The sequence below is a fragment of the Megascapheus bottae genome, chromosome 10, assembly GCF_031878675.1.
Source record: "Megascapheus bottae isolate mThoBot1 chromosome 10, mThoBot2.hap1, whole genome shotgun sequence".
NCBI lineage: Eukaryota > Metazoa > Chordata > Mammalia > Rodentia > Geomyidae > Megascapheus > Megascapheus bottae.
The window spans coordinates 33688622-33701027 of record NC_143518.1 but is presented as its reverse complement, the minus strand read 5'-3'; the positions used below and the strand labels follow the sequence as shown (position 1 = coordinate 33701027).

At 40.3% G+C, this 12406-nt stretch overlaps 1 protein-coding gene across 1 annotated transcript in view; it reads right to left on the bottom strand.

Annotated features, from left to right (window-relative positions):
- Sh2d1b (SH2 domain containing 1B) overlaps positions 1-8673 on the bottom strand; it is a 35065-nt gene extending 26392 nt beyond the window's left edge. Inside the window, exon 1 of the mRNA XM_090339797.1 lies at positions 8045-8673. The gene's annotated coding sequence lies outside the window, so the exon portion shown is untranslated. The remainder of the gene's footprint in view (positions 1-8044) is intronic.
- Positions 8674-12406: the final 3733 nt, after the last annotated feature.

Below are 12406 nucleotides of genomic sequence, written 5' to 3'. Positions count from 1 at the left end.
GCCTGTTTTATCAGTCCCCCAGTGGAAATCCTCATCTAAGCAACAGAAGAAGCTTCCTTAGAAATGACTTTATAACATAACAGTCATCTTTTTAGTTGAGGTTGAAGCATAGGAAATTGGACTTTCTAAGTGTATGATATGGGTCAGATGCCATACCCACGATGTTTAACAGATCACAGAGTCAGCCTCACCCCTGCCTCTAATCTTTCTATTCCATGAGAACAAACTGGTCAAACTGATAAGAAAGTCTATCCTGTTGGTCCCACCTGTCCTTGCTTCTGTGCAGGACCAGTCACAAACCCTCTCTATCACAGAACTCATAGACCAGGAATCTCCTTTCATCATGCTCTGAAGTTACTTTTATACCAGCTTGAAAAAGACTACCCTGCTTTACTCAGAAAGTCTCACACTGTCGGACTGTGGGGGGGTAGGAAGGCTATCATGCATGTCAATGTTCAAACAAAATTTGGTGGAGGTGGAGGTCAGTTCAGTTTGTGGTAAATAACCAGAGCCAAGAGACCAGTAAATGCAGGTGACCCTGTGCTGCAAAGGAAGCCCATTTCCTGCCCGGACTTTTCACACAGCTTTCTGGTCAGGCTATGTTCACTTCTGAGTTTTTATCATTTTTATTTCTGTCCCACTTTATAATATCACTTAGAGTAAATTAAATTGAATGTGTGTGATGTTATTTATGAGATTTATGCTTCTCCATGACATGGTACAAAATGAGAAACCCAAGTCAATACACTTGAAGAATTTTCATTGGTAAATTGGTAGAATTTCCATGGCATAATTTCTATGACATAATTTTTTTTGCCAGTCCTGGGGCTTGAACTCAGGGCCTGGGCACTGCCCTTGGGCACTTTTTGCTCAAGGCTAGCACTCTGCCACTTGAGCCACAGCTCCACTTCTGGCTTTTCTGTGTATGTGGTTCCAGGGAACCGAACCCAGAGCTTCATGCACGCAAGGTGAGCATGCTACCACTAGACCATGCTTCCAACCCATGACATAAAATATTGGCATAAATTACATATCACCATTTGAAATATACATATCTCTGACTAATAATTCTATCTCCAAAATTTTAGAGAATGCTGCGCATATTTCCAAATCTGTAAGTATGTAAAGTATATTTAACTGTTACATTGTTGAGAAAAGCTTACAATATAGTTTTTTTCATAAATTGCTCTATTCAACCAATGGAATACTAGGCTATCATAGAAGGATTTGGAATATCTGCTTTCATGGATGTGGAAAGATACTCATGTTATATTTCAAGTTGAAAAGTCCAAGGTAACAGAAATACAAATGATTCCTTCTTTTCATGCATACATACATGTGTGTGTCTGCGCATGTGCTTACATATATATAAACCTAGAAAGAATTTCTCAAAATATTAGCCATGATAATTTCTGAATGGTGAGGTTTAGAGGATTTTTGGTATGCTTTTTAAAAATTCCTTTGTAGATGTGGTATTTATACAGAATGGAATTCTATGCTGCTGTCAGAAAGAACGACATTGCCCCATTTGTAAGGAAGTGGAAAGACTTAGAAAAAATCATATTAAGTGAAGTAAGCCAGACTCAAAGGAACATAGGCTCAATGGTTTCCCTCATTTGTCATAATCAGTAGAAACCTTGGTCTCTCCTAGCAGAGATTCACAATAGAACAAAATCTAGATAAATAAGGCCATATAGTATGACACTAAATGTAAGGACCTCCAGGATATAGAAACAAAAGCCACATAATGAGTGATTGTTGTCCTTAATGTACTATGTTATCTCCCATCTCTTTTGCTATCATTTGGTTATCTCATATAGTTACAGAATTTCACCTTGTTATCTGATGCATTTTATATATGCTTAATTGGTTATTTGAAATAGGAGAGGGAAGGGGGGAAATCAAGATGTGCGGGGGGAGGGAGGAGGGAAATGGGGACCATGACATGAAAAAGGGTATCAATATTTGTGAAGTAATGCACCTTCTATCTGGTGAATATAATGTAACCCTTCTATTAATTACAATAAAAATAGTTTTATTTTTCTATAATGAACTAGCACAATTGCAGATGCTCTTTTCTAGCATGACTGCAAAGACTCCAGAATTCAAAGTTGGAAATCACTCCAAGGGCTTCTTCCCATAATTCCTTTTATTTTTATTTTCTTCATCCAAGACCAGTACTTGAACTCTGTATTTGACTCTTGCTTTTGCCCAGGGACTGGCCCTATGTCCTGAGCCGCACATCCATCGTCCTCTCGCCCCTCCCCGAATTCCTCAGTAGCTATTATCTTCCTCAGGGAAGATGCAGGAGGTTAGGACTCCAGTCTTCCTCATCTTCAGATCTTCTGTGTCTCTAGAAAGTTTCCTCTTTTACCTTTAAAATTACAGATGAATCTAAATATTAGCCAAAATATCATCTCCAAATATCAATCACTTTTTGATTCTTCTGATAGCAAAGGCAAGCTACTTTCAATTTCCTGATGCTCACAAAGTCACAAGGTGCAGAGAAAATGTCACATATTGGGTTGAGGTTTTCTAGATGCTCTATCATGTGCGATCAACTATCATTTCCTTACCACACAGCTTTCTGGTCAGGCCAACTCTCCCTGTGACTTCCTTCCTTCATTTCTCATCTTTTCATTGTCTCCACATTTAGGGTCTGGGAGCACTGAATATATTTCAGTAGAGCAGGGGACATTGGTGAGGGCATGGAATACAATAAATATATTAATAGTTAGGCTTTGGGAAAGTTATTAAATCCAAAGCTACTGTTCCTCTTCTCACCAAGGGATAATGTCACCTACTGTGAAAAGTTTTTCAGGCAATAGGGAAAATAAATGCATGTAACATGTTTGGCTTATAGAAAACATCTATATGAACTGAAGGCTTTACCTTATTACTTATTCCAGTTTCTGACTTATAAGAAACTCTCAGAAAATTGAAGAACTAGAAGTAAACAGCAAGCAGTCCTGTGATAATGCAGTTTTACCTGAACTGATGGTAGCAATAGCCCATTAGACCTGGGGCTTAAGACTGAAGGTGCCACAAAGATCTGCCCTTCAAGGGCATAGAACAGGGTAAGACCTGGTTATACGCCGGTACTAACTAAGCAGCCATTCTTGTATTCCCCTGAGACCTTGGTTTTATCTGTTTCTATTGGTGGGGTGGAAAATTAATTTCGCTTCACATTTGGGGGTGAAGGGGCTGGTACTGGGGCTTGAACTCAAGGTATCATGCTCTCCATGAGCTTTCTTATTCCTGGCTGGCGCTCTATCACTTAAATCATTGTGTCTCCATTTCCAGCTTCTTGCTGCTTATTGGGAGATAAAGAGGCTCTCAGATTTGCCTGTCCAGGCTGGTTCTGAACTGAGCCTGTCATATCTTAGCTTTCTGAGTAGTTAGAAATATAGAGTCATGGGTGACTGACTTGATCTGCATATTTTTATTCATGGGATTTCTGGGATTATAACTGAGAAATATACATTTGGCTACATTACCATATACAAAACTTTTTTGTTTTGTTTTATTTGGGTTGTATTTGCATGTTCTTTTTTTTCTTTCAGTCTTGTTATATTGCTTGGGTCATCTCAGATTCCTAGGTTCAAATGATCATCCTACCTCCTGAGTAGCTGAGTCAAAACAAGAACACCCATCCAAAATAGAAAATGTTGGAGGGCCAGGAGTGTGGCCTAGTGGTAGAGTGCTTGCCTAGCATGCATAAAGCCTTGGTTCAATTCCTTGGTACCACATACACAGAAAAAGCTGGAAGTGGTACCGTGACTCATGTGCTAGAGTGCTAGTCTTGAGAAAGCCCAAGGACCGTAATCAGGCTGTTGGTTCAAGCCCCAGGACTGACCTCCCCCCCCCAAAAAAAAAGGTTGGCTCTAATACCTTATACCTAATAGGATACTATTGTCAAAACAAGAACACTACTACCAAAAATAGAAAATGTTAGCCCTAATGTGGCGAAATTGGAACATTTATATACCATTAGTGGTAATATAAAGAGTTGGCTTATCCTACTCTTCCAGCAGTGTTTGAAGAGAAATGGTTTCTGAATATTCTGATTACCACTGTGTTTTTATAGTTTAAAAATCTAAAAAGTGAAATTCTTGGATGTTTTATTTTTATTTTTTGTTGGTCATGGTGCTTGAACTCAGGGCCTAGTTAGTAGCCTACCACCTTGAGCCACAGCATCATTTCTGGTTTTCTGGTGGTTAATTGGTAATAAGAGCCTCATGGGAACTTTTCAGCCTGTACTCACTTCAAACTGTGATACTCTGATCTTAGCCTTCTGAGTAGCTAGGCATGAGCCACCAGCACTCAGTTGTTTTTATTTTTCTTTAATGATGAGTAAGCGTAAACATTTTTTTCAAATATTTATTTTTTTATATTTACATTTTTTGTCCTGCTTCTTCCTGGATTTTTTTTACCCATTTGTCTATTAATTTACAAAGCCATCTCATAATTTCATATGTTAATGAATGACTTCTTCATCTATTGTATTTGTCCTTTTTTTCCTCCTCCTCCCCTCCTCCTCCTCCTGCTCTTCCCCTTTATTCTTTTTTTTAATGTTATATATTTATTTTTTATTGTAATTAGTAAAAGGGTTACATGATATTTGCCAGATAGAAGGTGCATTAATTCACATACATTGATACCCTTTCTTCCCCTTTATTCTTTTTCTTTCTTCCTCTCCTCTTTATTTTCTTCTTCCTCCCCCTTCTTTCTTGTTTTGAAGGTACTGGAGTTTGAATTCGGAGCCTCATACTTGCTTGGAATGCTAAAATCAGAAGGGTCACAGTAAATATAGTCAGACACCCTTCTCAGCCAATAGCTCATCCTGAGGGTACATGCCCGTTATCCTAGTTACAATGACGGCTAAGATGAAAAGGATTTCAGCAGAGCTTTCTGGATGGGGCAGTTTAGGGTAGCCTGTGGAGAAAGCTCTAGAGACTTTCAGAGTGGCAGGAGCTAGGTATGGTTGGAAATAGGCTCATGGTCCAGGCACATGCTGAGGCCAAAAGCAAGACCCTATCTCAAAAAAAAAAAAAAAAAAGCCTGAAGGCATGGCATGGCTCAGGAGTAGAGTGCCTGCCTAACAAATGCAAGGATGAATATTTATTCTTTTCTGGTTGTGGGACTTGAACTCTGAGCCTGGATGCTCTCCCTGAGCTCTTCAGCTCAAGGCTACCCCTTGAGCCACAGCGCCACTTCTGGTTTTCTGGTGATTCATTGGAGATAAGGGTCTCCCAGACTTTAACCAGAAACCTTCAAACTGCTACATGATGGAGTTGGAGAGACACTGGAACTCATAGGCACAGGCAAAAATTTCCTGAGCAGAGTCCCAGGGTCACAACAGATTGGAGAGAGACTTGATAAATGGGACTACCTAAAAATAAAAAGTTTCACACAGATAAAAGCATAGCTACTAAAGTAGAAAGACAGCCAACCAACTGGGAAAAGATATTTACCAATAACACATTGGACAAATGCTTAATATCCAGTATCTACAGGGAACTCAAGAAACTAATCCCCCCCCAAGCCCAACAAACCAATCACTAAATGGGCAAGGGAACTAAAGAGAGACTTATCAAAAGAAGAGGTTAAAATGGCAGAAAAGCATATGAGAAAATTCTCATCATCCATGGTCATAAAGAAAATGCAAATAAAAACAACCCTAAGATACCACCATACCCCAATAAGAATGGCCAAGACTTTGAACTCAATGACAGATGTTGGTGGGGTTGTGGAGAAAAAGGAACCCTACTGCACTGCTGGTGGGATTGTAAACTAGTTCAGCCACTCTGGAAAGCAGTGTGGAGGTTTCTTAAAGAACTGAAAATAGACCTTCCCTACGCTCCCACCATACCACTCCTGGGCATCTATCCTGAACATCATAATCTAGGATATGATAAGGACACCTGCTCAACCATGTTCATCTCTGCACTATTCATAATAGCCTGGTGATGGAAACAATTCAGATGCCCTACTGCAGATGAATAGATATAGAAAGTGTGATATATATACATATATATATACACACACAATGGAATTCTACATAGCCAACAGACAAGATAAAATAATGGCATTCACAGGGAAGTAGATGAATCTAGAGCAAATCATGTTGAGTGAGATAAGTCAAGACCAAAGGAACAAAAGAGACATGGTATCCTTAATATGTGGTTATTAGATCCAAACAGTATAAGAGCAATGACTCAATTTTTGTGTACCCAATGCTATGGACATGGTATTGGAAATATAAACACAACTATATAGACATAAAATTTATGACTATAGACATAATGTTTTATTACCTAGATTAATATAGTATCTATGGCATACAAACCCTCAGCCTAATTTTGATTATGTTTTAAAATCTAAGTGCCAGTGATTATATATAGAGATTCCCTTCTTGAATACTTGTTTGTTAAACATGTCATTTGAAATATGATGTAAAAATCAATGTTAATAAATTCTTTAAATAAAAAAAGAGTCTCCCGGACTTTAGTGCCTATGCTGGCTTTAAATCTCAATCCTCAGATCTCAGCTTCCTGAGTAGCTAGGATTACAAGTGTGAGCCACCATGACCACTTTTTAAAAAGTGGACAAGCAACTTGAATGTATATTTACTCAAAGAAGATATTCAAATGAGTCGGTCATATTTGAGAAGATGCTCAACATCACTCACTGTCAGGAATGCAGAACAAAAATACAACTGTAATCCTAACTACTCTGAAACCTAAGAGCAGAGGATGGAGGTTTGAACCCAGCTCAGGCAGGAGAGACTGTGAGGCTTCCATTAACCAGTAAAATTACAGTTTGGAAGCATGGCTTAAGTTGTATAATGCCAACTGTGAGTTAGCAAGCTGAGGGAGAGCTGAGGCCTTGAGTTGAAGACTCTGTACTCACACAGATATACACACACACCCACACACACTATGAGATACTACCTTATACCTAATAGGATACTATTGTCAAAACAACACCACAAGAGAAATTGGAACACGTATACAACATTGGTGATAATATAAAATGGTATGACAGCTAATATTTATTACATTGTAGAGCTGCTTTACAAAGATTAAAAACAGACATGATCTGGTACTCCTGATTCAGGACACATAGTCTAAAGAATATGACATTTCACATTGTCAAAGAACAGAGGAGCTATTTATCAGGTGTCACATATTAGAGAAAGTATCACATTTGGGGAGTGCCCAGTTTGAACTCAGAGCCTCATGCTTGGTCAGCTTGCTTGCTCAGATGGTGCACAACCACTTGCTGTGGATATGGAGGAGGAGGAGGAGGAGGAGGGGGAGGAGGAGGAGAAGGAGGAGGAGGAGGAGAAGGAGGAGGAGGAGGAGGAGGAGGGAGAAGAAGTGGTGGTGGTAGTAAAGAAAAAGGGACTGACTTCTCTCAATTAGAAAATGTTATTAAATTCAGCAGGGTGGGGTGGCTCATTCCAGTAATCCTAGCAACTAAGGAGGCTGAGATCTGAGGATCGAAGTTCATAATCAGCCTGGGCACTAAATACCAAGAGAATATTATCTCCAATTAACTACTGTGGCTCCAGGGTTAGGGAAGCCGCCTTGAGCTGAAGAGCTCATGGACAGTACCCAGACCCAGAGTCCAAGCCCCATAATCCCCACCTCCAAATACTGTTTAGAGTTGAATGTCTGTGACTTACACCTATAATCCATTTAGGAGTCTGAAATCTGCAGGTTTGGGGTCCAGGATTGAGCAAGCGCAGAAAAGTACACAGAGCACTGCCAAACAAGACCTTTTCTGGTGTTAGAGATTGGGATATAAACTAAAACAGAGGTCTAGAGGAACTAACAGCCACCCCTACACTGCGCATGGAGAGACGGGGTCAGGATGAAGGCATGGATGCTCTGTCTGTCATCTGGAATCCTTATACAGTATGCAAAGATATTGAGGCCCTAGTTTTGGAGAGGTAAACATTCAGGAAGCAGAAACTCATGTTGAAATGTAGGAATCAGGAGATAAAGAATGTGGGGGGACAGGGAGGGGTTCTACTTACTCCAGTACTCTCCTTCATAGCCTATAGTCCTCAGCAGAATCCAAGTCTGAGTTGGAGCAATTCCAGCAGGGAAGACTGCTGGAATGATTCCCTGGAGATCCTAGCACTAAGGCGTCCCAAGTAGTGTCCTCTTCAGGTTGTAGTCACAGAATCACTGTTGACACCTTTTACATGCAATGCTCTTGGACCTTGGCATGACAGATCTGTGGCTGACTGGGCGACCAGGGCGAGGTGTTTATCAGGGACCGTTTTCCCATCTTTTCCTTCTGTGTGGTGAGGGAATGCAGTTTCATAAAACAGCTCAACATCCCTGCTGGGGAGTGGGGTCCTCAGGAGGAGAGTAACTTTTCCCTTGAAGCTTCCTGCAGGAGAGGAGATGGCAGTCACTGTCTGGCATTGCAGTGGAATGGCTATGGACATAATACAGCTAAATGATGCATTGTAAAGGTCAAAAACCCTTGGTTCCTAATCTGAAGTGGAAAGAGTAATGGGCTCTCACCCAGATGTACTCCTTGCTTGTCAGCGACCTGACGATGGCAGATTCAGGACATTACAGCGTTCAGACAACCACAGCAACCACTGCATAGCTCTCTGAAGATGTTTGGTGAGTAAGAGCAAAGAGGACCAATTCCTTCCTGGGAAGCAGGAGAGGGCTGTGAGCCTGAGCCTGGGGCTGGGTGAGACTTGGTGAAGATGATCCTTCTCATGTTCACTCTTGGACCAGTGCAGAACTTTTCAGACTTCAATGCCTTGGCTAGATTCCAATTGTAATAATCCAGATCTTAGCCTCATGGCTAGCTAGGATTTTAGGTATGACCCACTGGTGCATAGCTTCAATTACTTTTTAAAACCAAAAACTGATCTTATCTAAGCCTTCATTGCCTCCTGCCCAGATCACTGAAATGACCTTTCAACCAGTCTCCTTGCTTCTGTTTCCTCCCTTTTGCAGTCTTCTCTTAACCCTGCAGTAAGAGGACAGGTTAGAATGGATGTCAGGTCATATACTTTTTTCCACAACCCTCCATCTTACCCAGAGTTAAAGTCAGAATTTATCCAATGGATCATAAAGCTGTCTTTGACTTAGATTCCTCTACCTCTCAGTTCTCATGTCCTCCTGTCCACTCTGACCCTGGCATGCATTGAACAGCTGCCTTTCTTAAGAAGAACATTGCTATCTCCTCTGTTTAAACAGCCTTTCTTCAGATATCTCCCTGGATCTCTTTATTTCTTCATGTTTCTGTCCAAATGTCAATGGTTGGTGGTCTTTCTGACTATATTCTTATCAGTGACTAGCTCTACTTCCCAGCTATCTCCCACACTCTCTACTTTGTTTTCACCACCCCCAGAACTTTTGTTTGATATAGTATATATTTTATTAGATTCACCAAACATGATGGCAAATTTTCTTTTGATCTACTTGGCATTGTATTTCTAGTGCCTGGGGTAATCCCTGAAACGTTATCAGTATTTTTCAAGTGTTTGTTAAATTGCTGACTATGTTTTTGAGAACATTGAATAGAGAGGAGACAGCAACCAAGGGAAGAAATGGAGATACCAAAAGATGGACTTTAACAAGAGGTATTAAATTGTGTGTGTGTGTGTGTGTGTGTGTGTGTGTGTGTGTCTGTCTGTCGGTCTGTCCATCTGTCTGTCTGTCCATCTGTCGGTGTGTACAGGTACTCAGGCTTGACCTCAGGACTTATTACTCTTCCTTAAGGTTGTCACTTGAGCCACATCTCCACTTCTAGATTATTGCTGGTTAATCAGAGATGAGAGTCTCATTCATTTATCTTCCCTGGGCTGACTTTGAACTGGGGTCTCCAGATGTCAGCTTTTTGAGTAGCTAGGATTCCAGGCATGAGTCACTGGCACCCAGCAAGAGTCATTCTATCTTAAGGAAGAAAGATAATAAGAATCAGGGAGAGATACGAATGGAGGTGAGCATCCTCCTCCTGCCATCCATGGGTAGGTATTTCATCCATTTCTGGGGCCACATAACAACAAGGAAGAGCACCTAGGAGAAACTAGGAGAAATTCAGTCTGCTCCAAGATTTTATCTTGGAGCAAGATTTTGTTTCCTGTCACCACTCCATGTTTGAGATAAGAATTTCCTACAGAAGCAAGACAGACATGTGGCCCAGAGTGGAGTGAAGAGGGTGGAGTGGCAATGGATTAGTGGTGTTCCATCTGGTATCTCAGTCCCACTGTCGTTGCAGTGTGAAGTCTGCTCTGGGTAGGGCAGGATGACAGATGGTTTTTAATATTTGCTTTTGCTATGCAATGGTTTCTTTTTCTTTGCAGTTACATTTTACTAGTTTATCTATTGCTTTCCTCCAGACCAGAGTCATCTCTAACATATAAAGAGAAGCCCTCATCAACACAGGGAATGATTGGCTTTGTTTAAATTTTCAGTCTTGGGCTCAGATTGTACTGAGTAGGGTTGAAAGGCACTGGTAGGGGGCCGGGAGTTTGGCCTAGTGGTTAAAGTGCTTGCCTAGCATGCATGAAGACCCGGGTTCGATTCCTCGGTACCATATAGATAGAAAAAAAGCCGGAAGTGGGGCTGAGGCTCAAGTGGTAGAGCTCTAGCCTTGAGAAAGTCCAAGGACAGTGCTCAGGCCCTGAGCTCAAGCCCAGGACTGGCAAAAAAAAAAAAAAAAAAAAGAAAGGCACTGGTAGATAAAAGGTGAGGCGCTGATGAGAAGGAAGAGGGAGAGGCACAGGTTTCTGGAGAAGAAGAGACAAAAGAAAAGGGGGCAAAATGGAGTAGGACCGTCATTTCAATATGCTTCTCTTCCAGCAACTTCTGAGTGGCAGGTATTTCTCAGCCTTTCTGCTCTGTTCTCCACCTTGTGGTAGAGGTGTTAATAAACAGTGACAGATCAGTGAAATCAAGGAAAATAACCTGGAAATACAGATAATGGACAGTTGTGTCTGGAAATATAAATCATTGATAATACAGGTGATGTAGAAATATACGTCACTGAAACATGTCTCTAGATTCCAAAGTGCTATCTTTTCCCTGGTCCTTAAATAAGAGGAATCACAAAAGAAATGTAAACTGAGATTACTATAAAGGAACACTTATGACTGTTTTACCTGGATTTTCAAACTAGCTGTCTTAATTAGTAATTTGTACAAAGTAGCATATTCTTTCAAATGCAAATGATAGTGCTTTTAGTACTCAAGTACTCTTAAATTCATCTCATTTTTAATTCCACCAGTATGGTTTTAATTAGACAGTTTGGTCCTTTTGGAAAGACATATGCTTTTAATTTTGTTCTTAAAGCATGAAGTATTCAGCAAGCATTACCTGGCCACAATAGACTCTACGACCTAACTCCCCGAGGAAAAGTAAGGATTTTTTTTTCATGGTCTCCCAGCAATTCTCATGTTCAAGACTTTGTGAAAAAAATTTTCAAGAAGGCAAGAATGACTTCAGTGGATTAAGCAGAAAAATTAATTCTAACCTTGGGCTCTACTAGCAGAGATCTGCAATAGAGCAAAATCTTGATACATAAGGCCATATAGTATGAAGCTAATTGAAAGGACCTCCAGGATATTGAAACAAAAGCCATATAACGAATGATTGTTGTCCTTAATGTACTATGTTGTCTCTCATCTCCTTTGCTGTCCCTTGGTTATCTCATATTGTTACAGTATCTCACTTTGTTATCTCATATATTGAATTTATTTGTATTTGGTTATTTGAAATTTGATAGGGAAGGGGGGAAAACCAAGACGGGAGGGGGGTGAGGGGGGGAGGGTAATGGGTACCAAGACATGTGAAAGGGTATCAATGCATGTGAATTAATGCACCTTCTATCTGGCAAATATCATGTAACCCTTTTACTAATTACAATAAAAAAATTAATTCTAAAACAGGACAAAGTAAAGCAATACACATTTTTTGTTGTTGTTTAAAATAGCTTACCTTTTATTTTATTGTGCCAGTCCTGGGGTTTGAACTCAGGGCATGAGCACTGTCCTTGGGATTTCTCAAGACTAGAGCTCTACCACTTGAACCACAGCACCACTTCCGGCTTTTTCTGTGTATGTGGCACTGAGGAGTCAAACTTGGGTCTTCATGCATGCTAGGCAAGCACTCTACCTCTAGACCAAACTCCCAGCCCTCAGCTTACCTTGTAGACATGAGTTTTTCATATAAATTGTATTATTTTTCTATAGGACACCAACATTTCCTTCATTAGTCTTTGGCATAAAGAATTTTACAAGTGTTTGAAGATACTTCTTGCAAATAATTATGTTAATATTGGATCTTATATAGTATTGGGAGTCAATGGTATGATGTCCTTACTTGTCCATTAAGCAAAATTTAGAGATCAAAGAGGGGGAGGAAAA